The sequence below is a fragment of the Gopherus flavomarginatus genome, chromosome 3 (genome assembly GCF_025201925.1).
Source record: "Gopherus flavomarginatus isolate rGopFla2 chromosome 3, rGopFla2.mat.asm, whole genome shotgun sequence".
In the NCBI taxonomy this organism is placed as follows: domain Eukaryota; kingdom Metazoa; phylum Chordata; order Testudines; family Testudinidae; genus Gopherus; species Gopherus flavomarginatus.
Window position 1 is genome coordinate 221,202,093 of NC_066619.1, and position 27,214 is coordinate 221,229,306.

Consider the following 27,214-nt stretch of genomic DNA (forward strand, 5'->3'; position numbering starts at 1 on the left):
TCTGCCATTTTGTTGCCCAGTCACCTAGTTTTGAGAGATCTTTTTGTAGATCTTCACAGTCTGCCTGGGATTTAACTATCTTGAGTAATTTTGTACCATCTGCAAATTTTGCCACCTCGCTGTTTACCAGTGTTTTTTCCAGATCACTTATGAATATGTTATATAGGACTGGGCCCAGTACAGACACCGGGGGGACACCACTATTTAACTCTCTCCGTTCTGAAAACTGACCATTTATTCCTACTCTTTGTTTCCTATCTTTTAACCAGTTACCAATCCATGAGAGGGATCTTGTCAAAGCTTTCTGAATGCACTATATCCACTGGATCCCCCTTGTCCACATGCTTGTTGACCCCATCAAAGAATTCTAGTAGATTGGTGAGGCATGATTTCCCTTTACAAACACCATGTTGACTATTCCCCAACAAATTATGTTCATCTATGTGTCTGACAATTTTGTTCTTTACTATAGTTTCAATCAGTTTGCATGGTACTGAAGTCAGGCTTACTGGCCTGTAATTGCCAGGGTCACCTCTGGAGCCCTTTTTAAAAATTGGCATCACATTAGCTATCCTCCAGTTATTTGGTACAGAAGCTGACTTAAATGATAGGTTACAGACTACAGTTAGTAGTTCTGCAATTTCACATTTGAGTTCCTTCAGAACTCTTGGGTGAATACCATCTGGTCCTGGTGACTTATTACTGTTTAGTTTATCAATTTCTTCCAAAACCTCCTCAAATGACCCGTGAATCTGGGACATTCAGGTTCCTCAGATTTGTCACCAAAAAAGAATAGCTCTGAAGACTGATTTTTGTTATATTCTGTGGGTTTTGAATTTTGTACAAAATATACATGTTCCATACATGACACTTTATAAATTTTAATAAATCTCCACATGTATGATAATATATGAAGGCAATGTATTAGAATACAAAAGAAAAGCCAACGAAAATATATTTATATGCTGGTATGTTTCCTAGTCTTATATGCTGGTTTTCATGAAAAGTTCACTAACTTTCTTAACCTGTTCATCATTACCACTATAGCACCTTTGGCATGCTGTTCAAGTAGCAACCAATGCATCCATACAAAAATCATGTGAGTTTGGTTAGTAAATATACTTATCCCTATTTTAGAGATGCAGTAATTAAGGCAAACCAAGGCAAAAGACTTGTGCAATGCAACACATTGAAGTCAAATTGTTGCAGCACATTTCCAAACATTCCACTGAGATCTCAAATGAAATATTTGTAAATGGTGATGACTCTGGTAACAGAGTTCTCCTCCTCCTCCTCCTCCTATTATAGTCAGCCCACTTGACTTTAAAAGATCTCCAGGGGGAAGATTAATTAGATTTCAATTATACTACAGAAAATTTTATTTTACATACTTACATTCTGGAAAGCATTATGGTGTTTCCTTAATGTGTTTAAAAATTCAAAAATGTTTTTTAAAAGCCACTTAAAAAGTCAAAATGAAGTCAAGCTAATGGATTATGGTGTCATCCCTTCAAACTGATGTATGTTATGTTCTGCCAGGCCTTGCCGTATGACATTACACAGACATTGTTGGAATTTTTGTGAATGAGCATTTAAAATTTTCAAATAGACCATCAAGATCTGTTGACAGACAAAGAAGGATAATCTCTGCAGCTTTGTCAGGCATTAACTTAAAAAACAAAACAAACCTATACACATTAACAGTGAGCTAGGCCTGTCAGGCACAGATATTTTTCGTCCGGTCTGCACGTACTTTGTTTTTAAAAGTGCCTGTTTCTTTGTTTTATCATTTCCTTAGTGACTTGTGTATTCTCAAAAACATTTAGTCTTTCAGAGTCTTATTTAGTTTACAAGGGTAGAAGGAACTGAAACTCAAGGAATTTAAATTCTAGAAATTTTAAATACATAGTGTGTGAACCTAATGCATTACATTTACAGCTGTATAAGGAAATTATAATTAGGATAAACAAAGTTTTAGATTTTTAATGTGGGTTTCACTTCATTGTCAACAAATGTTATTAGCAAATAATAAAATATGGTGGTTTGAAATTAGCTTTTTAAAGAAAGTATTTTCTCTAATGGCTACTATTAAGCAAAACCACCTGGGAACCAGAAAAATGTCCAAAAGGAATTTAGAAGACACTTTCATAAAAGAACTTTTCTCCTCAGAGATTTAAGCTACATTTCTTTAAGTGTGTATCATATTTATCCATTGAAGAAAGCAACTATCATTTACAAGAGTGAATTAGATCTAGATTTTTAAACTGATATTTTGAAAACCTTTCTGTCAGTCTCAGATGGATCTACTAAGAATATAGTAAATATTTTTTTTCCCTCAGAGGTTTGTCCCAATACACTGACTATTTTCTGCCACTCAGTCTCTTATTTATTTGTGTTTGTTGGGGCTGTGGCTTGAAAGCTTTTCTCCTTAACTCTTTGTGTGCATTTTTCACCTTATTTTGTTTCAACCACTTCTATTCATCTGATCTGCTTTGACATTATTAGGATTTTAAATTGCATGCAACTGACAGTGCTGAAGTTCAAAACCTTTCAGTCTCTTGCAGAGGTCAACACACTAGTATGTGAAAGCAATGCATGGATACTGAGTGTTTTTGATTTGTTCTAAGTAAGTCTCTTAGACTAGCTTCTAATCTCTACAGATAATGAGGATGCATTTGTCACAGAAATTTATTTCCAGCCTAGATCACAGGATGTTAGACAGGAATTTTTGTTAAGCTATAAAGGAAAGAAACAGGTTTATTATGCCTTTATTAAATCATAAGCCTGTTTACTTTAATAGTAGTGAATGTCTGGTTCTTTTCCAGGTTGTCCAACATTGCAGGAAGAGAAAATTTACTTACCAGTGGAAACAAAGCATTCTTTAAAAAAAAAAATGTTGAAATTGTGTCATCATTAGCCTGATCCTCAGAGGGTTAAGCACTGATAACTGCATTGAAATAAATTAACCAAAGAGTACAGAGAGTATTAATAAAAACACATTCTGGTACTTTTGGCAGAGTGTGACCAGAGTTTCTCAGTGCCAAAGTAAAACCCCTGATGAGGTTGCAGATGGTGGATCCCAAGGCCAGTACAGAGCCCTGCTGACTTAAATGGAGCTTCACGCAGGCAAAGCGGCCTGCCTGCACAGAGCTCATTGTAGCATGGAGTGTAAAACAGTCACTTCTGAGATGGGGGGAATTATCTTGTAAGGACATCCCAGTTGTGTTAATGACAAAGTACAGCCGTACAAAACACTCTTTTATGTAAATGAAACCCATACATTAGAACTCATGGTTTGAATGTACCCAGGTCAGTGAGTATGCTCTGTGGAATTTTTTTCACCAGTGGCAAGACTGAAAACTGAGTTACATACAGTTTGATGAAAATGTAAAGATTTTATTTGCTACTTTTTCCAGAAAATGTTTGAAAATTTCCAATGAGTTGCAGCTAGAGCATGCTTTTGGGTAGGCCAGTAAAACATCTTTTTCAGCCACCCATCCACCCCCCTCAGAAAATGTAACTGACTCCTCTCCACCTTGATCACCCCATTGGACATTGTACATCACTGCCAGTGTGTCTCAAAGGACACTTGCCCAACTAAACTGGAGACCTGGGGGCTGGTAGGCTCTCCCTGCCATTGGAAGGTTTTGTGTATATCTTGTTGAATTTTAGCACATTTGGGCCAGAATGTGTCCTGTCCAGTATACCAGCACAGGAGGTTAAGGAGGTATAAAACACCTTTTCATTCCATTGCATTTGGAAATGAACCATATGGGGGGCTGTTCAGTATTATTTAACACCAGTTCTCTCACCACAAATCCTATAAGGTTCTCTTAGTTTCACTGAAGTAGGATTAGTAATTGGGACTTTAAGATTTAGATTGCCTGCCTATTTTGGACTATGTTCTTTACCTTTTACTGGTACTCTGTAATGTACTGTAGATAGGTTTAGCTTTTAGAATAATCGTTGACGTTGGAAGAAGTACATTAGCTATGTGTAAATTCTCAAAGTAAATCAGTTCTTACATTAAGCCAGCTTTACGTTATAAGCTCCAAATATAAATGGTGATGACCAACCAAAGAAAGCTTGTCCCTTCTGTCTCTTACACAATGTATTCAGTTTATTCATTCTAATAAACATGCCTTGTAACAGACTTAAGCTAAGACCCCGGAAGGGTTCATTATAACAGTGTGTGAGCAGGTGCCCTTTCCAACCTGCCGCACATTGTATTATATCCAAATTTAGCCCTTTCCCAGGGTTTGGTGTTACTAATGCAAAACTCAAGAAAATAACAAAATGTAGCTTTAAGGTTCACCACTAGCTTGACTGCTTCTGGTGTTTCTCCCTGACAATTGCTCTGCCCACAAACCTAGATCCTCTCCCTGCCACTTCTACTTTCCTTATATCCTTGTGATTTAATGCACCTGTACCTGGGAAGCAGCAAAACCAACTTAACACTTTCCCAGCAGGATCAACACCTGCAAACAGGATGCTCTGTGCAAACACTACTAGTTTGTTACACAAAGTTATATGGCATTTATTGTGCATTATTGCAATGTGTTTTAAAAAGCATAGTTTGGGGATACCTGTAAATAAGGAAACTTGAGTGGGAAGAAATGTGTTGCTCCTTTCTTAGCCTGGAGAATTTCCTTGGTAGCTCTTATTCATTTTGCCTGTTGTTTCAAGGACTGGATTAAGTCATTGATATGTACAATTTATATTTACCACCAACGTGATTAGAGCCTGAGGAATGTCTTGGAGTTGCGCCATTATGTATACATTATGTGTGGAAGTTGGACAGCTTGGAGGCCATAGATCAAAAAGGAATATGTTCCTCCTTATCTGAAATATCAAAAATCAATCAGCTACTTGACAATTAAAGCTGAAAAGGAAGGAAAGAGAGAAAAATTATTGATCAGCATAGGTGGACCAAGTTTTTGAATCCTTTACAATGTTTTCTATACTTTGTCCAGGTCAATGGAAATCTCACCTTATCTCAAAAGACTTAATATTAAAGCTCATTCAAAATGTCCAATGAAAAATTGCTTGCTGAAGACAAAGTGTAGGTAGAGACTCCATCACATACAGTACATGTTTCAGACTTTTTTTTTGTATCTGATATAAGCTAGCAATGGCATTTGATGTTTATATTGTCATTAATCTACTGTGCAATATACATAGGAAAAAAAATCTTGTTATATGCCTTTTTCAAATATCAGATACTGTAAATGCTTATTTTGACTGTATAGTAAACACTTCAGAAAACAATGATACCTAGTTGTTGGATAAAAGTATAACCTAAAGGAAATAAACATACACAACATTTTTAAATGGTTCTAGCAGGATTGAGAGGAGGTTCTTTGACAGATTACTTTACCCAGAATGTTGTAATATCCCCTTTCAAAGCATACTGGTAAACTGTGCTGAACATCCTGATAAGGAAGATTTCATTAAAATGCTGCAAGGGTAAGATCTTTGCCTTCCACAAGAGAAGATTTTGTCAAAAATATTTGATTACAATCCTAGCTGGATTTTAAAATTGTTTTATTCACTTTTAACCATTTCACTTATTACTTTACTGTTGGAAATATTTTTAAAATGTCAGTTCTTAATAAGGGGATTTAAAAATCACAGCATGTGCCTCCGTCCCTCAGTTACACGACAAATGTGGCATCAGGGACGCAAATATCATTACGTTGATAAATTGCTGATGGCATAATGATTATGGAAATTGTCATCGACTGATCATCAGTCACAATTTATTTCAAATCAATGTCTACAATTTGTACTCTGTTTGGAAGTTTTTTCAAACCCCCTCTGGTATAGTACAGTTCTTCATAGATAACTTCCTCCTAAAAGCGTTACAGCTTTGTCATGCATCATCTGCTGTTCGTGAAGGGAGCCACTCAATGAGCCCATGGCCTCCAGCAATCCAAATTAGTTAGAAGAACACTGAGCTACCGCACACTCTTAGGCAAACTCTATTGGCAAAACACTTTAATTTAAGAACCAGTACGTGTGCCAAATTGCAAAATCCCTCCCTAGACACACAGAATTTCTCTATTTTTTCTTTCCAGTTGGCAATAAATGATAATGTTTGCATCTAATACACTGCTAAATTGCAAATAAATTGTTATGGAATCATGACATAATGGGCTTTTACATCTTTAAAACAATTGCTGTACCAGGAAACATAATTTGTACTTTTTTGCCTTGGACAACTTCATTATTTCTTTCCAACACATTTAACAACTCTAGTAATTTTAGATAAGTATAGCACAAGGAAGTAACTCCCTATAGTATTATTAGTTAATATTTTTCTAATATTTAGTTCTTTACCACTTGAAAGAGATTATCTGCATAAGAAGCTGTGACTCTGAACACTAGTTAATCATGAACAAAGATCTTCCTCAGAAAGCATTTGTTTCCTCTCCTTTGTCCCAAGGCTGGGACTTGAATTCAACCACTGTCCAGCTGCTGTCCCAGTTGATCTGAAGTATTTGGCTCAGGGCTTATTTTCATGGAGGATAGGTCCATCAGTGTCTATTAGCCAAGATGGTCACGTATGGAATCCCATGCTCTGGGTGTCCCTAAGCCACCGACTGCCAAATGCTGGGACTGAACAACAGGAGACGGATCACACAATAATTGCCTTTTTCTGTTTATTCCCTCTGAAGCGTCTGGCATTGGCCACTGTGAAAAAACAAGATACTGAGCTAGAGGGACCACTGGCCTGACCCAACATGGCCATTCTTATAATCTCATGAGAAAAGCTAGTTTTAATTTGAGAAAGATGCTAATAACCCACTGCAAGTGGGGTCAGATTTCCTCTTGAATTAACAATGAAGGTTTATTATTTATATATTTGTTTGTTGAGTGGCATTAGCTGGAGTCATTGTTACTAATATTATATATCTGTGGTAGGTACTACCTGGAAGACCCAACTGAGATCAGGGCACCATTGTGCTGGGCACTGTATAAAGTACATTGTAAGAGATAATCTCTGCCCCAAAAGCCTACAGTCTAAATAGATAAGGCAGTAATGAATTGTTATCCCCATTTAACAGAACTAAGGCACAGATATATATTAAGGAGCGTTGGCAGAGCCAGGAATAGATCCCAGCCTTCCTGAGTTCCAGGCATACCACAGACCATCCTTCCTTATCAGTGTAGTTATCCTATGGCTCATTTGCAAATATGTCCTCTGCCTTGGTATGAGATGAAGAAGAAGACGACAGAATAGAGGAGATCAGCTGAATCCTAAATCTGATCCTCTTTAGGAAATGCTGCAAAACTTTCTTCTTTGAAAATACATTTGTACCATAAGAGTGACACTCATAAAATACTCTCAATCCAATAAACTCTTATTAAAAAAAAGAGGAAAGAAAGAAAGATGAAGGGGGAAGTGCTAGAGATCTATAGTCACTGTGGTGTTTGGGACCAATTTATAGATCTTAAATTGGGTCACTAACATTACAAATTGTGATGAGGCAAGGCCAGATGGCTACAGTAAAGTAGTGAGGAACAGGTAGGTTAGCCCCAGGCTAAACAAATCCCTGGTACCATGGTAACCAAATGGCAGTTGCTCCAGGTTATCAAGACACCTGGGGTCAGTTAAGATCCTTCTAGAAGGCAGTGGAGATGGCTAGGTTGATTTGGACACCTGAAGCCAATCAAGGGCTGGCTGGAACTAGTTAAAACCCTCCCAGTTGGGTGTGGGTGTCAGGAGCTAGAGGAGGAAGCGGCACTGTTGGAGGAACAAAGCAGTACAAACCCATTTCAGGTGCAAGGATGGAGGCCCTGAGGTAACAGTGAAGGCTATACTGAGTGGGGGCTGCTACTTTTAGGGTCCCTGGGCTGGAGCCCAGAGGGGTGAGCGTGGGCTTCCCCCCCCCCCTCCCCAGTTAATCACTGAAACCGGGAGACAACAGAGACTGTGTGAGGGACGGTTGCTTCTCCTCACCTCCCTTGCTGGCTTATGACAAAAATGGCTAAGTAAGCTGTCACCCTTGCCTCTAGAGAGAAAAGCGATATGTGGATGGTCCTAGTGAGCCTACGAAACTAACAAAATCCACCAGGAAACGTGGGACCCACGGAGACAAAGACAGAGCTTTGTCACAAAATAAGAAGTTCAAAAACCACCATACTCCACTATGGAGAGAGAGAGAGAGCTGAGAAAGATCTGGCAATAAGCAAAGTGTCTGTGATTTCAAAGTTAGTTGTTGGTGTAAGGCTGGAGTAAGGAGATGCATCTAGCAACTTTTTGTAAATGTTACCAACTTGGGATCCACTATACTTTTGGTAAGAGAAAATTCCACAGACACCTTGTCTTCAGCTCCTATGATATTCACCCACTGGAAGTTAGTTCCAGTACCTGGATGTGTCTAAGATGCATAGTAGGTAAAAGATGGAGTCTCAGATAGTTGAAACATAATTATTTCATAGAACTTGCTAGAGTCCTTCCACTAACTTCCATGGGATTTGAATCAGGCCCTAGGCCCTTGACTTTTACCTGGAAGTAATAGTGGGAACAGAGTACAAGCATACTCTGCTGTGGCCAGCCTATCCCACTCAGAATGTAAGAAGCTGCTTTCTGCACTTAATAGTGCTTTCATTTTGATTTTGTGGTTAGACCCAGGTAGAGTGTATTACTGCAGTCAACTCTAGAGGTAACATAGATAAGATGATTAGGGCAAAGTTTGCACCTGAGAGGGATAGGCATAAAGTCCTCACTATTCTCAGGGTTTGTCTACTTGGTGCTGCAGTGCAAACAACTTAGGGCAGTGAGGGTGCAACACATGAGTGCTCTACAGTTCACATCCCTCTAGTTAGCATCATGGTGCCATGTAGACAAGACCTGAGATGGAAAAGGGACTTGTAGCCTCTGATGTAATCTCGGAGTATATAGAATCAGTGAAAAGTCTAGTAAAATCCTGAGACTGTAGACTACTTTGACAGTGGCTGGGCAGATGCCCCATCAATGGATGGAGTAGGTGTTAGATTTCTTTATCTCCTTTAAATGCTTCCTCCACCAACAAGTGTCACCTCTATTTTATGTGAGTCAAGCTTCCACCATATAGCTTTCATCCACAGCCTAATCTGTATCAGACATTGGAAAAGTCCAACAATAACTGTGTCTGGGTCCACTGAAAATGAGGCATAAAGCTAAGTGTTTTCAGCATGGAGATGAAGGCTCTAGCTGAAATAAGAACTCTCTAAATAACTCATTTTGGAAAATTTGGTTATGAATCTAAAACATGGCATTGCAAAGTAGTATAATCTAACTTTCATTTGTTTGCAGGGCTGGCTCCAGCTTTTTTGGCACCCCAAGAGGCGAAGCGGGGAAAAAAAAATCAAGCCGATCAGTGGCATTTCGGCAGCAGCTTGATCACACCGCTTCATTCTTTGGCAGCAATTCGTCAGTGGGTCCTTCGCTCCTTCTCTTCCTCTTTGGTGGCACTTTGGCAGCAGCTCAAAGAGGAAGAGAGGGACTAAGGGACCTACCACCAAATTGCTGCCAAAGACCCGGATGTGCCGCCCCAAGCACCTGCTTCCTTAGCTGGTGCCTGGAGCCAGCCCTGTTTGTTTGTGATAATCTAAATCAATTCCCCAGAAGTTTGGTATTCTGCTCTACTGTGAATCATGAGACTATTCCACAAAGGAATCAGCTCTGCAGTCTAATATCTGATTAACTATTAAAATGTTAGTGGAAAGATTCCATACACTTTCATTGACTTTGGAGCCATTCAAAGTCACTTGTAATGTGGAAGTTGAAGAGACTGAAACAATATATGAGATGAAATATTATGGAAGAACTGGGCATGTACTCAAAACTGAAAACCTTAGCACAGTATTTTGATATATATTTTAAGTTATGAATAGAAAATGCTATCAGAAAAAAATATGTATTTTTAAAATAAAGTCCATTTTGTCAGGGTTTTTTCAATAGCTTCTTCAATGTACAAAACTCACAAAATAATTAAAATGTTGCTAGGGATACATAGGGCCTGGGAACATGATTTAGCATATAAATTGTTCTGGATATTAACAGAATTCCACTTAGCAGTAGGAAAAAGCACTCATGGAAAAAATGCAGGTGCAGCTATTGCAAGCAACATCAAATAATTATTTGGGCACCCACATGGCCCCACAATATGCCAGTATTTTTATGGCCGACCTGGAACAACGCTTCCTTGGCTCTCGTCCACTCACACCCCTTCTCTACCTACGCTACATTGATGACATCTTCATCATCTGGACCTATGGGAAGGAGACTCTGGAAAAATTCCACCACGATTTTAACAGCTTCCACCCCACCATCAACCTCAGTCTGGACCAATCTACATGGGAGGTCCACTTCCTAGACACCATGGTGCAAATAAGTGACGGTCACATTAACACCATCCTATACCGAAAACCTACTGACCGCTATGCCTACCTTCATGCCTCCAACTTCCATCCCGGGCACATCACACGATCCATTGTCTACAGCCAAGCACTGAGGTACAATCACATCTGCTCTAACCCCTCAGACAGAGACCAACACCTACAAAATCTCCACCAAGCATTCTCAAAACTACAATACCCACACGAGGAAAAAAGGAAACAGATCAACAGAGCCAGACGTGTACCCAGAAGCCTCCTACTGCAAGACAAACCCAAGAAAGAAACCAACAGGACTCCACTGGCCATCACATACAGTCCCCAGCTAAAACCCCTCCAACGCATCATCAGGGATCTACAACCCATCCTGGACAACAATCTCACACTTTCACAGGCCTTGGGTGGCAGGCCAGTCCTTGCCCACAGGCAACCTGCCAACCTGAAACATATTCTCACCAGTAACTGCACACCGCACCATAGTAACTCTAGCTCAGGAACCAATCCATGCAACAAACCTCGATGCCAACTCTGCTCACATATCTACACCAGTGACACCATCACAGGACCTAACCAGATTAGCCATACCATCACTGGTTCATTCACCTGCACATCCACCAATGTAATATATGCCATCATATGCCAGCAATGCCCCTCTGCTATGTACATCGGCCAAACTGGATAGTCTCTACGGAAAAGGATAAATGGACACAAATCAGATATTATGAATGGCAATATACAAAAACCTTTAGGAGAACGCTTCAACCTCCTTGGCCACACTATAGCAGACCTTAAGGCGGCTATCCTGCAGCAAAAACACTTCAGGACCAGACTTCAAAGAGAAACTGCTGAGCTTCAGTTCATCTGCAAATTTGACACCATCAGCTCAGGATTAAACAAAGACTGTGAATGGCTTGCCAACTACAAAAGCAGTTTCTCCTCCCTTGGTTTTCACACCTCAACTGCTGGAACAGTGCCTCACCCTCCCTGATTGAACTAACCTCATTATCTCTAGCTTGCCTGCATATATATACCTGCCCCTGGAAATTTCCACTACATGCATCTGACGAAGTGGATATTCACCCACGAAAGCTCATGCTCCAAAATGTCTGTTAGTCTATAAGGTGCCACAGGATTCTTTGCTGCTTTTTCAGATCCAGACTAACACGGCTACCCCTCTGATAAATAATTATTGAATCTTGGCTAGGTTCCAAGCACAAATATTTGTGCATAAGAAGTTGGATGCACAGCTTCAAAATGCATGCTGCAGGAAGCATCATTCCACAGAAGCTATCTGTCACATATCTTTTTTCAGGCACTTGCATGATTTGTATAGCTGATACTACTACCTGCTGCTAGCAGTGTAACAAGCAAGGGTTAGTTGCTACTCACACTTTGGTTTACTGGTGTTAAGGCCAGAGATTCTACCTCACATAACTAGATGTGTTCTTTGTGAGTTGTGCTAGTAGTGGATTAATGAAGGTGAGAATGTGGTTTAGCATCAGGATGATTTGTATATCACATGCTGCACTCATCTGTTTGTAAATATTATTATACAGCATGCCTGCTGCCCTTGCTACATATTGCCTTACTTGCACAAATCTTGTATTCCCTCTTGATGACATCAGTGCACCAATTGCCTTTTTGCTGCCATCAGTAACATACTTAATTTACTACCAATGCCTTCCATAAAGTAGCTTCTCATCTGCCTGGGCTATACATATTGTACCCACAGTATGTGCAGTTTATTCACAGGTTGAAGAACATATGGCTGAAGTGTGCGAATTGATCCACAATTTCTAAAACCTGGGCTGTGCTAGTCTGGGCTTAGACACTGGTATCTATATGTACAGTGGTTGCTTTTTCAGTTTTTCCAGTTTGACAATTTGATAAATTTGTCTTGGTGTTTGTGGTTGTAACAAAATCAGCCTGAGGAGACTGCAAGAGAATGGCAGAAAACAGATATGTTAGCCCTAGAATGTTAAAGGCCCTTTTTTCTTACAAGCTGAGAAGGGGTTACCTCAGATCTTAAGGAGACCTGATTACAGTTATGGGCTGCCTAAGACCTTTACAAACCCCTTCTCTGGTGAGAGAGAGACACACTTTCCTGCATCCCTAGTGGTAAAAGAGAGAGAGAGAGGTTTCTCCAGGGTGAAAGGCTGTTTTCCTCCCTACAGGGGAAACTAACAAACTGAGTGCCTCTTCAGGGGAAGGACTGACACCTCCAGGCCAACAACAGAGCACAACTTCCCCTGCTCCTCCCCCCCACCCCACAGTGAGGGAGCAGGGAAAGGTATCCCCCCTTTGCTTTATGTTTGCAAATTTGTTTCTCTGTTTGGTAGAGGAGCACTCTTTGGGCCTGCCTTGAAAATACAGAAAAGTAAACAAAGGGGAGGAAGACGAACACGTTCAGTGTGGGGCTGCTTTACCCTAAGCCCCGCCACTGCCGCAGAGGAAAGTGCTAGGTCCAGTCAAGCAGAGAAAATGCCTTGCCACAGTGGTGTTCCATGTGCTAATAATAGACAATACCCATGAAATATGGCAAATACTGAGGTAATATTATTTGTCAGCTAAGCATGATGTTTTAAGCATGATAGTGTGTATTGCCCACATCCATACCATGTTGGACTTCTTAAGCAAAGGAGAATTATGCTTTCTTAAAGATGTGCTAGCTTAGATGAACATTCCTTTCTTGGTGCAAAGTTGTTTTTCCATCCATTGCATTCATATTTGCTTAGTGTTTTTAAGCGTGTGGAAATGAATGATAGATCAGGTCCTTAAAATTTACAATTAATCTTCTCAAACTGGAAACATTCTGTATTTGAATACCAGTTAACAGGTCCATTTATTTTCTGTGATGTGAGTTTTAGAAATTGTTTCTCAATAATCAATTATTTTCCATTAGATGAGTATTGTTAAATTAAATGTTGTTTTGTAACACATATTACCATGATGAGTTAATTACAGGCTGAAAGCAAGATCTTATTTTGAAATATTGAGATAATTTCATCTGTGGTATGTGCATCTGCGCTTCTCTTTTCTGAGTTCTTTATCTTTAAATGTACAGAGACTTCCTACATGTTTTCTTGGTAGCGAGATGATGAGATGATTCAAGGTGGTGCTTTATCTGTATGTCTTTAAGGCCAAGTTTTGAAACCTGAGTGTCTGAACTTAAGCTGCTAACTCCATATTTAATCATGCAAATGTGAGGCCTGATACTTAAGGGTTCTGCTCATCTGCCAGTCCCGTAGAACAGCGGTTCTCAACAAGGGGTACGTAGAGGTCTTCCAGAGGGTACTCAGCTCATCTAAATATTTGCCTAATTTTACAATAAGCTACATAAAAAGTCCTAGAGAAGTCAGTACAATTTTAAATTTCATACTGACAATGACTTGTTTATACTGCTCTATATACTATACACTGAAATGTAAGTACAATATTTATATTCCAATTGATTTATAATCATATGGTAAAAATGAGACCATGAGCAATTTTTCAATAATAGTGTGGCTGTGACACTTTTGTATTTTTATCTCTGATTGTGTAAACAAATAGTTTTTAAGTGAGGTGAGACTTAGGAGTATGCAAGACAAATTAGATTCCTGAAAGGGGTACAGTAGTTTGGAAAGGTTGAGAAACCACCGCTGTAGACCTTAGTCCAAAAGCTTTTGACTTTATTGGGCTTTGCATCTGTGCCATAGACTTCAGTGAGATATGTGATTACTCAGTACTTCTGAAAATGAGACCAGTTATATTGAGGTACATGGATTTAGGAGCCTAATTTTAGGCAACCAGTTTTGAAAATGTAGGCCTAAAATGTATTTGTTCTTTCCTTGTTTTCCTTAATCTAAAATAAAAGTAATCTGAACTGAAATTCCATATTTTGTGCTCTCTGTGTAGAAATCATGATTTATGTAGTTATATTGCCAGCCAGTTTTAAAGACTCATCAGTTTACCAACATGTTTGAACAATCAATCATTTCAACATATGTTGGCTAACTGTTACTATAATGCGTATAGAAAATATTTTAAGCATATTAAATAATAATGAAATCATATATTAGCTGCTCAAATATGAATCATATGAAAACTATTGGTTGGCATTTAAAAACCAAAAACTGAATTATGTTTTTTTGGGAGAAGGAAATTACCTTTTGTCAGAACCAGTATATGCCAAATTTCAGCCTAACACAATTTACAATGCTAAGAATGTTATCCACCAAGGCAGAACTATTATGTCATAACAAGTCTGACAGCATTTTAAGTTATACAATTGAAGAAATCTGGACCAAGATGAAGCAATGCATGACAGGATTGCATGCTGTAGTATAGTTTCTGTTTGGTGCAACTCTATCTTAAGGGTGAAGACTGCTGCAATTTCCATGATTGTTACTACTAGAAGCAGTCATACCTACTTTTCATTGTGTTCCTGTCAAAATGGTAAAGTTTGGATCCCCACATGTGAAAAAGTCTGTTATCCAAAGTGCCAGGTGTCAGAAGGGTAGCCATGTTAGTCTGTATCCACAAAAACAAAAAGGAGTCTAGTGGCACCTTAAAGACTAACAGATTTATTTGGGCATAGGTTTTCAAGGGTAAAAAACCCCACTCCAAATAAATCTGTTAGTCTTTAAGGTGTCACTGGACTCCTTGTTGTTTTTATTAGCCAAAGTGACTTTGCGTAATAAGAATTCTTCCTGTGACTGTTAGACCACAGCCTGCTAGATTCAGTTCAGTATTTTAAAGCTGATGGCTGTGATTGATTTGGGGATGATGCCATCACTTAGTTTACTTTGGTGTGATTTTTTTTTTCTGCCGTTTTCTTCATTGGCCTCTCCAGCAGAAGAAAGTTACAGAGTCACTATAACTTTGGAAGGGAAAGAAACTGAATTCTGAATTCTCAGTTTTTGAAAGTTCACTTCAGCAAGTGTTATATGACTATCAAATTTCTTAAGTCTTTGATCTTGAGAAACAGACAATTCAACATCTAATATAAATTAAGATTTGCAATAATAGGAATTTTTTGAAGCATACATGGTAGTAAATGGACATTGAAATTATGTGCTTTGGTGTAAATGTATCATGTATTTTTATTATGGCGTAGGCACCTCAGTTGATTATCAGGCTTATGGGGGCAAAGGTCCTACCTGGTGATTATACATTTTCATGTGTGTAAAATTCCTACATACAGTCTAATGTAGCAAGTTATTTTTTATGAAGTAACAGTTCCTAGAACTTTCACCAAAGAACTGATCATCAGCTCAGTGAAGTACTCCTGAAGATTCCTGATTTATTTCACAGCATATAGAAACATTTGCAGGCTGCAGATTACTTACCTATCTATCGATCCATCTGACTTTAGAAAGATTTAAGTAATATCTGGAGACACATGAGTCCTTGACATGACTCTTTAACTTGCTTCATAAAAAATATACTTAGAGATAAAACTACAGAATTTGTTATGGATTAATTTTTTTTTAAAAAACAACCTGAGATTAGTATTCACGTATACTAGCATTTAAAATTTAAAAATAAATACGCTTCTCGTACAAATTAAATAATGAAATAAAGTACTGACTAAATACGTCAGATGGTCTCTAGCCGATGATTATCAGACATCAGTTTGCCTGTTCAATAATAGTTGAAAAAACACCATCTTCTCTTATTCAATGTAATTGTAAACAAAACCTACCTTGTACTCTCATGATCATGCATGTCAAACAAGACCTTTTTCATCTTCCAAGAATAATCATTTTATAATCTTGGAGCAGTATAATTCTGTTTAGAGCTATTAGTGACACCTTGTGTCAGATAGCCATCAAATTTGTTTCTGTGAAAGAAAGAAGAATAAATATTTCATGGCTACAGCTTTTGAAGAACATTCTGTCTTTCATTCTTGGGCCAGTCTTTTAACATATATGCCAATCAGGCGTCTTTAACACATATAAAATGCATTTTGTCTCCTTGTCATTGAAGAATGTAAGGATCGCAAGATGCGTATGAAATATTCAGCATGTAGACAAAAATCTGAGCATTGTACAAATTGCTGAGCCCTACAATCACTACTTATCTGTTCAGTTTGTACTTACCTCCTCATCTTTGGCCCTAATGCCTTTTAAGATTGTGAAGAGCTGTGGTTTGTCACAATATCTCTGGAACATAATATATCTTGATAAGTAACCACAGTGATAGTATTTAACATTATGATCTTGTAGCAATTCTTTCTTGCTTAGCTCTACAAATGATTTCTGGAGAGTTCAAAGTGATACAAAGCTTACATTTCCTTCTAGCTATGAATTCCTTTTGATTGCCTGTTTGGTTATTACATTTTTGTTGTTAAACATTTGGCTGTTTGCTGCATGCTCCATGAAGAATTACTGCTAATATCTATCCTGTCCAGTCTTAATTCACTTTCTTAAATAGGATTCTTGTTTACTGTGACTGAAGTGGTCATGCATAGACTCTTTGTATTATTCAAACTTTGAGCCAAATCCTGACCTGGCATAACTAGTCATAACTTCACTAATTTTGGTGGAGCTGTATCTAGTAACATTGTTTACTTTTGGCCTGTTACCTTTTTCTTTAGGGCTATGTGAACCATGACCTTTGAATGAACCGATACCTCTCATTCTGATCCATTCTACCCACTTCATTGAGGAGTTTGTGTACTGATGAAAACTATTACATTTTGTGTTACTCTCCTCTATGGAGCTAAATAATAGAGAAATGTCAGGATGTTGTTTTAAACTGGTGCACTGACAATGGAATTTTGCAAAGCAGTAGCTGACAGTATTTCAGCCCTAGTGTTGTGCTCTGAAAAGTTAGCAAAACTAAAGCTTTAGAGAGAATTAAACCTTTGAATGCATTAACTTCAGAAAGAGCAAAGAAGGATTAAATATTCTTTCTGCAGTCTAAGTTCTTTGCTACACTTGTTTTTTTCCTTGTCTTTTTTGGCTGAATATAAAGAATGTCAGATTTCTTTAAAGAAATGGAAGGAATGCATTTTTAACAAAACCCCATTGGCTTGGTCCATTACATCAGTGAAGATTTATTAAAACAGGCTAACAAGCAAAAATCCTACAGAAAGAGCAAATATGTATTGCAACACTAAATATTTGTTAGGGAGCAGGGAAAGTAGTCTACGCTATCTATGGAAAATTAATCCCTAGGATTCTAGACAAGGAAAACTAATACAAGTGTACAATATGGCATATAGAATTTATAGCAATTCATAGATAAAAATCTAAGAACTGAACAGCCATAAAGCCTCTGATTTTCAAATAACTAGAAGGAGGAAACTCTTGTGGTATGGAAGCAGTTCATTGACTGAGCAAAGCACGTCTGTGCACTCAGCTTCATGAGCATTTGTCTATAATGCAATAACATCTGCTCAGTTCCAAAATTTCAGGGAATTTTCTAGAGACAAGGTGGTGATACATCACTCCTGTGCTGGACTCTAGCTAATTCGCAAGCCAGGAACTGGTCTGTGACTCCCAGGGCAGGTGTATAAGCCCCATAGGAGAAACAGCACCTCAATCTACTCCGTTTCACCCCAGAGCTTGAAACATTCTCCTTCCTGACTGTGGCAACGGACTGCCCAAGCCTTAGCCTGCTCCAGCACTGGTCCTGCTCCTGCTCCAGCGTTCCTCCAACCAAGCTCTGGAGTCCTGATTCTGGCTCTGACCCTGCCTCTGACCACTAGACCTGACCATCTCCATCACGATTTCTGACAGCAGGTAAGGTAATATCTTTTACTGAACTAACTTCTGTTGGTGAAAAAGACATGCTTTGAAGCTTACACAGAGCTCTTCCTAAGGTCTGGGAAAGGTACTTAAAGTGCCACAACTAAATACAAGGTGAAACAGATAGTGACACAGAGAGAAGGGTAAGGGTGGTGGCAAGAAGAAGCTGGGACCTGGAGAGGAAGTGAGGGCAAGGACACCATTTAGGGAGGGCAGGGGGGTACCTCCCTCATGCACGTATGGAAATTGGGGGACATTGCCCCTTCAAACTGGATGTGTTCTAGAGGTGACTAATGGGGATAGTGTACAGATTTTTTGTCTTCCATTTGGCCCTGCTCTATCCCCAAGCCCTGCTCTGTGGAGCTGGCTCCACACCCCACCAAGGAACATTCAGGGAGCTTGGAGCTACACCCCTCCCATAGGGTGCCTAGTGTCCCGTTTTTGACCTGATTGAAAAGGGACCCTGGCAGCTCCGATCGGCATTGCTGACCAGGCTATTAAAGGTCCAGTTGGCATGGGGCTGGTGGGCTTCCTACCTGGGTCTATGTGGCTCCCAGAAGCAAAGACATGTCCTTTGGCTCCTAGGCATAGGGGCAGCCATGGGGGCTCCTCGCGCTGCCCCTGCCCTGAGCGCTGGCTCCACAGCTCCCATTGGCTAGGAACCGTGGCCAATGAGAGCTCCAGAGGAAGCACCTCTGGGTAAGGGTAGTGCACAGAGCCCCCATGGTCACTCCTACACCTAGGAGTCAGAGGCACATGCTGGCCACTTCCTGGGAGCCGCCTGAGGTAAGCACCACCCAAAGCCCACACCCCTCACTCATCCCGAGCCCCTTCTTGCACCCAAACTCCCTCCCAGAGCCCGCACCCTGCACCCCCTCCACCTCAGCCTCTGCCTCAGTCCTGAGCTCGTTCCCACATGCAAACTCGCTCATGGAGCCCCAAACCCCTCCTGCACCCCAAACCCCTGACCTAGTCCAGAGTCTCCCCCCCTGCACCCTGAACCCCTCATTTCTGGCCCCATCCCAGAGCCTGCACCTCCATTCCTAGAGCCCATATCCCCTCCCAAACCCTAAATCCCTGCGTCTACGCATAGTCCCCTCCCACAAGCCAAACCCCTCAGCCCCAGCTTGGAGTTTTCACCCCCTTCTAAACCCCAACGCCTTGCCCCAGCCTGGTGAAAATGAGCTAGTGAGCAAGGGCAGGGGAAAGTGAGCAAGGGGGGGGGGGAGATGGAGTGAGCAGGCAGGCCTCAGAGAAGGAGGTGGTGCAAGGGTGTTCAGTTTTCTGCCATTAGAAAGTTGACAGCCCTACCCTCCCAGCAGACAGTACCTAGCTCAGTGGTAAGTAACCTGCAGCCTGCGGGACGCACGCGGCCCATCAGGCTAATCCACTGACAGGTCACCAGATCATTTGTTTACATTTGCACGGCTGTCCACAGCTCCCCGTGGCTGTGGTTCACTGTTCCTCATCAAATGGGAGATGAGGGAAGCGGTGTGGGCCTGGCTGGCTCTTCCCGCAGCTCCCATTGGCCGGGAATTGTGAACTGCAGCCACTGGGAGCTGCAGGCTGCCATGCAAATGTAAACAAACGCTCTGGCAGCCTGCCAGTGGATTACCCTGATGGGCCACAGGTTGCCCACCACTGCCCTAGCTACTTCACTGCATGCACTTTGAGCTATGTCCCTGCCTGTACACAGCCTCTAACTACATCCTCCCTGCACTGAGCTACCCCATCTACCTGCACCCTGAGCTTTGACTTTGCTGGCACACAACCCTGGCTACCTGCTGCTTTCACCCTGAATAGTTTTCAAACTCTTTGATCTGCCCTTTCCCTTTGAGTTATAATTTTTGGTGGCACCCCTTCCCCCACACACACACACACACAACCCACACAGGCTGGGTGGCCATCTGAGGTGAGTAAAGGGACGGAGGTGATGCACCTTTCGCAGGCCCCACCATGCAGAGCTGGCCCCCTGCCAGCAACTGACCTCCTTATTCCCCCCCAATATAGAAATCAGACAATGCCTATGAACTAGAGTTTCCAGGTGCCTAAGTAGCCCCTAGACTCACAGTTAAAGTTGTGCCCTCCCCACCAAAATCTGAAATGGCACCCCTGACTGGTGGGAGGGGAAACAGGACACCAACACCACACATCACCCATACATTAAACCAACAACTGAAATTGGACCAAATTATTACAGCCCACAGGAGACTAGATTATTATGTGCCACAGACAGAGTAAAGGATGAAACTGAAATGCATCAATCCCAAGGTCCCTGCAAGGGCTGGGAAATGATTGAGATTATATGCAGATAATCCTGGCAACTGACCCACACACTGCACACAATCCCCCAAGATCACTGCCAATGTGCCGGGGGAAAATCCTTTCCCAACCCTACATATGGCGAACAGATGGACCCTGAGCCTATGAGCAAGAACTAGCCAGCCAAGAACCTAAGAGGGAGAATGCTCGGTGCCACCTCAGTGCACTGGCTTACTTGACCCAGGGTCCCATCTCTAGCTGTGACCATCTCTGATCCTTCACAGGAAAGAGACAGAAAAACAGATGACATTATAGGGGATCCTCACCCCTGAAGGTGGCCAGCTGAAGCCTGAAAGCATGAGCTTTTAGGAATGTAATACTAATTGGAAGTGAGCCCCAAGGGCTGCTGAGCCCAGCCCCTCCCCCCCATCACAAGCTGCCCCATCATACAATTGCACTAATAAATGTCTCCAGCTCTCTTAAAACTAGAAACTCACTTCTCTGTTGGCTAGATATCTTCTTCTAACTTTCCACTTCTTCTAATTTCCAGTCTAAATTCATTCGTGGCCAGTTTATACTCATTTTTTTCTTGTGCCAACATTGTTCGTTCACTTAAATAGCTCCTCACCCTCACTGGTGTTTACACCCAGATGTATTTATAAAATCCTATCCCTTCTCAACCTTCTTTTTGCTAGGCTAAACAAGCCAAGGTCTTCTAGACGCCTCCTATAAGATAGGGCCTTAGTTTCCCTGATCATCCTAGCAGCTGTTCTCTGCATGTGTTCCAGTTTGAATTCATCTTCCATAAACCAGAACTGTACACAGTATTCCAGTTCACTGGCATTAATACATCTGTCTCCTCTGAAAATGCTCACCTGATATATCCTGGGAATGAATTTCCCTTTTTCATAGCCACATCGCGTTGGTGGCTCATAGTCACCCATGATCGACACACACATCTAGATCTCTCTCGTCCTCTGTTGATTTCAACTGATACGCCACAGCTTGTAGCAGAAATTCTTCTTCTTAGACCCTAAATACATGACCTTGCACTTCATACTATTGAATTCCATACCGTTATCGCCTGAGGCTGTAATTGCTGGGACTTGAGGGTGTCAGTAACCCTCCATAATGCATCTTTGACTCCCATCCTGGTCCTTGTTACCTCTCCCTCACTGCCTACGTTTCCCTTCCGCTATACAACTCAGCCTAAAGAAGCAACGCAGTGTGTGACCATCTAGTAATCTGTAGTTTTACTGTTCTCTTCATATATCACATCCCTCTTCTGATATTCAAAAGCCTGTTACAGCCAATTGTGACTGGAACCTGAACATAGTACCAAACAGAAAAAAATGTGCAGGCAATTGACTGAAACAAAAAGGTGTACTGTGATTACCAGAAATGCATTATCTGTGTAGAATTTAAGAGGGTAGTTAACCTTCTTACTGACTGCTGCTTCTATGTGTAAAACTCCTGTAAGTTACTGCCTGTGCAGAACACAGTGAACAGAGGAGGGGTTGCTTTGTGGTGGTTGTTTTTAAGGAAGCTAAGGGAAATGTTTATCTGGATATTTTTCATTTGTGGGCACTTTTGGTGACAAATGATAATTAAACATTGCACTGCTGGTCATATGTATGTTAGATTCTGTGGCAAAAAAGTTCTAGTTGATGTTGTCCCCTCAGTGTCTGATCAGGGCAGCATGACTGAATGTGCACATAAAAAATAATACAGACTGGCAAAAGGAAAGAGTTGAAGCCATGTGCAGATGTACTTTGCTCATTGATAAAAACTAGCAATGACCTAATCAGTGGCTATTTGAGTCTTTTAACTTGAGGGCAGTGAGGAAGAGTGGAGCTCTCGCCTTTCCCAGCTATTTTTATCCTAGATAGATGTATCCTGATCTCATGGCCCATATCCTTGCTTCTATGTCACGTAGAAATCTGTTAACTGCACTTTTCTTCCATTTGATTTTTAGTGCTTAGCCTAGCTCTTTGTTACTAGATATGTGTTTAAGTAAAGGATGCGGTGTGCTATTGCAGCTTACGAAAATTCAGCATACATTTACGCAATACTTTCCTAAATATATTCTTAGATAATTGGAACATTACATGGGAATGTTGCTCGTTCAATGTTTATGATTGATTAATATAATTTGTTGTGTTGATATGTTTGCACTCACATGGTATACTCCATATATTCAAATACATCTCCAATTTACAGTTTTAAACAGCAACAGTAGGCATACGTCTTCATATAGAACTATGCATATAATTAATTAAAAATATAACTTTACAGTTTTCTTCAAAGATTAATCCTGAATCTTATGAGCATTGAAGCCAGTGAGGAAAGCTGATGACAACTTGGCTGTAAGGAAACTGATGGCTCCTCCAATAATCCCTCACTTTGACTATTAATGTTAGGACACTTTAGAAATTTGATCAACTTTCCTAAATGCAAAACCAGACATTTAAAGATGAACCTTAAAGAAAGAGAGAAAAGAGGAGTGTCTGCAAAATATTAAAACAGGAAAATTGTCTTTAAAATGTGGTGTGTCTTAAGTAACTAGGAGACCATCATTAACAGGGCGACTAGGTTGTGATAATCAGAAGGAAAAAGAACTTTAAACACCAAAGAGATTTTAAAATCTCTCATTGAAATATTCACAGTAAAATCTTTCATAATAGAGACCAAAACGAAAATGACATGCTATGAAATGATGGAGTGCAATGAATTGTATTAGTAAGGTTGCATGAGTGAATGGAAGAATTTTGAGAAGGGGAACAGGAGTGAGCTGCTCAAATGCATATGGTTGGAGAGGAGCACAAATCCTGATCTCCATCTGTGCATAAAGTAGAAAAACAGATGGTTAACCTTCAGCTTTGCTTCCCTGCTCCTTAGCAGAGGTGCTCAGAGGAAGGTGGTGAGGCAGGACTGAACATAGCACACCAATTACATTCCTCAGGAGAAAGAAAGGAAAGGGTAGAAGGATATCTCCATAGAGAACAGGAGGAAACAATGTCTTGAAGGAAGGGGCATTTCATACCCATTCACTTCAGGACCCTGATGATAGCATTTGTCTACACTGCAGTAAAACCTGACTCATGTCACCTGACTGAGGCTCGTGGGGCTTTGGCTGCAGGGCTATAAAATTACATACAGGCTTGGCTTAGAACCTTGGCTCTGGGATCCTCCCCACTTGGGGAGTCCCAGAGCTTGAGCTCCCACCTGAGTCCAAATGTCTATAGTGCAATTTTATAGTCCCACAAGCCTGAGTCAGTTGTCATGGCCCAGCCATGGATATTTTATTGCAGTGTAGACATACCTGTAATGGTTAAAGAAGCACTCTGAAGTTAGGCTGGTAGGAATAGAAGGCCCTGTTTTCTTCTTAACTCTAGGAGCATTCAGGTCAACCCCAGTCTGCTTTGCCTTCTGGAAACATCTAGTTCACACTAGACCTCTTCAGAGACTTTACACAGATGTTACAATTGAAAGGTAGCAATTACTTTGTCATCTCATTTGCATAGTCACTGTACCATAGTAAGATGATACATATTCCAACAGCCCACTGTGAGGATTTCTGGCTATGTAAAACTAGGGTATTTTGTTTTCCATCTTGTAAATATTATATTCTATATACCATGAGGATAGCTTTAAGGAGGAATGTGGGCTGCCTAAAAAACTATTTTGCTATTTCACTTGGTGAATCACTCTGCCTACTTACAAATAGACATTGAACTTTACCAAAACCAGCAAATGTAGTGGCCTGCTGCTCCCATTGATTTTGATAAAGATTGAATTTTTCCCCATCCAAAATGTTCTTTCTTCCTTGAATGTGTTTGTATTAAGTCACAGTGATAAACTGTCACAAGAGTGCTGAACGTTTAGCTATTTCTTGAATAATAATTTTGGAAAAATTACTTTTAAATAAATATTTCTCAGTACATTTGGTAGCTAAGCACTTCTTTAGTATGATTCTGCCTAGCGTAAATGAGGAATGTGAGTATTGTTTATATAGATCTGTTAGTATGCTGAGTGACTGTTATGCTTTGTATAGTCATCTGTTATAGCATGTATGGATTATTCATTGTGATTTTATATACCTCTGTTGCTTTTATATTAACTACAATGTTACCTTCTGAAAACATACATGATCCTGAAATTATGAGAAACCTCAGAGGCACTTGGAAAGTACATGAAGATACAGCCTCAGAGCAACTATCTCAGCACTTACTCTGCATGTGAGAGAGAAGATCAGCATGCCCTGATAGGCCGAATCAGCAACACTAGCCACTCCCTCCATTTCCTTGTGCATCGAAGCACTGGGAGGCAAGTTATGGATACTCTCACACTGGTGTGTGTGTTCCTTCTCCCATTCTAGCATACCCAAAAAGGGCCAATCAAAAACCGGCTCTTAGAAAACAAGACACAACAAAAACAAAAGTTTATATCCCATTTGTTTATTGCAAGCTATTCTATTTTAAAATCCTGGAAAAAAAATACCTTGTCTCTGAAATGTTTGGCTGATTTCTGCATCAACTGTTTGTTTCAGTGTGAAGACACTGTAAAGTAAATCTGTAGTAGTCCTTTGAGCAATACCTGGGAATGGGGTGGGATGTGGTGAAATAAGAGGGAAGTTCCTACATACATTCATCCTGGTTCAGTTTCCTAACTTGAAATAACAATATGTACCTCTGTGATGGGGTTTGCTCAACACTGTGGCACCTTCTGCTGGCTGTCCCAGAGATTAGTTCTGCTAGCCAGTGCACCCTTTTTTGACCGTGTCTTGCCACTTCTGCTCCAGGACCATGTCATTCCTTGACTGCAGCGTCCTCTTCATGGCACAGCTCTGTGGCTGAGTCATGCTTTGTTCTCCCCCCTTCCAGGGGAACTGCAGTCCGCTGTCCAGCCACTTCCCTCAGTGTCAACTGCAGCCAGTTGTCTGGCCACTTCCTCCTTGGCTTTGTATGGGGAGGGGAACCTGGGTCCACCCATGACCCTGAGTCCAGCCCAGAGACCTGTAGATAGCCACCACTTGCTGCGTCTCCTCCGAGTGCTCAGTTCATTTCCCTGGCAACTTCCCCATGGCTCCCAGTACTCTCTTGGCCCTTGCCTCAAGGCCTCACCCCTGCTCCAGCCAACCTAGAGCAGTCTTTAACTCCCCCAGGTCGCTGCTAGCAGCATTGTTCTGTCCATTGTGCTGGCACTCCTTCCTCCTGTTAGGAGCATGAGCTTATTGAAACTGCTCTACTCTGCAGTACTTCTTATATGGGCCAGTCCACCTCTAACTGGTTACCCCTCACAGCCTCTCTTTAATTGACTTTCTCCTGTGCATCCACCCTAGGGTTCTATTAATCACTTATGGGTCAGATGCCCCATCACAACTTCTAACAAACAACAAAATGTGTGCTTCCATCTTTTGTTCTTCTGTGCTGAAATAAGTTGACATGACCCACTTCCAATTTATTCTGAGGAAAAATATCTGGATCCTGACCTCTTCCTAGTCTAAGACATTTTGGATGCATTCCTCTTCCTGCAAATACCAGAAGCACCTCAGTGTTGTCCACTGGGTTATAGTGATTGGTCACACTCCACCATCATTTCAGACTCTCTGGTTCTAATTATGCACACAGAACAGTGATTCAATACTTTCATATTATCTGTTACCATCTCACCTTTTAAAACCAAATTCTGGAACAGCAGTGACCTGTATTCTTCCCTGACACTCCTATATTTAGGAGGTAGGTTTTCTTTTCAGGGATTGTTCTGGAGAATGAGATCACTGCTAAGCTTCTTCCGTCTGTTTGTTCTCCCCTTCCTCAGCTCAGCACAACTAGTCAAACACCACACACAGAAGGCCAGGAGGAATTGGTCAGTCTGTGAGACCCTCTTAGGAATCACAGATTGTGACACAGGTAATCAATTCTTACTTTCTCAGAGGAATGGACTCAGTGTAGATGGCTTGTTCTGGCCTCTGCATTCCCCCACTCCCTTCCCCTCCAGCCGACACTCTTCTAGGGAAACCTCTTCCAGGGTGGGTCAGTAGTCTAACAGACTCAGATAAATGGACAGTCCTTCCCAATAAAGGACTCTTTAGAGATAAATCCAACCCCTCTGCCTCAAATACTTGGTTCAATCCACCTTAAAAAGAAGAAACTTCTGGCTCCCAACCCAGCTTCTTAAGTGGGTAATCAAGTCACTTGGCAAAGAACATGGCATTCTTTTGGGATCTCCATCTTCCCAAGAAAAAGATTTGGGATCACTTAGGGTATTTCCTTACATTTCCACAATTTATTTTTCCAGTTATGAGAAACTGGGAATGAAAGCCTGCCCTCCCTAACATGGTGGGGCAGAAGTCATCCACAGAAAGAAGAAAATCAAGTAACAAATTTTCCATGTTAAGACTGAAATAAAAAGTAAAGACAAAGAATGAAGGAATTAGCAGGGAGTCTAAATTTAAAACAGTGACCTTCTACTTAGGCAGCAGCTGTTCTGCCAGATGATTTAACAGCTAATTGGAGTTCTATTGCCGTTATTCTTAAACACTGCAAACATCACCTGTTTTAATTAAGGGTCATTGCTGATTAAATAAACACTCAACCCACTTTTTATGAATTATTTTCATAATAAATTCAAGCATACTAAAGATCTGGAAATGCATTTATTATTAAAACATTTGACAACTGTCTGTTACGATTGCAGCAAAATAGTCCCTTTAATTCCTGACTGACTAGTTACTACTTTGCATAAGCTTTAAATTTTATATGGGTCCCAAATGACTGTCAGAAACAGCAAGTAAAGGAACTCTTACATTAGGCAAAGGCTACAGAGTAGTT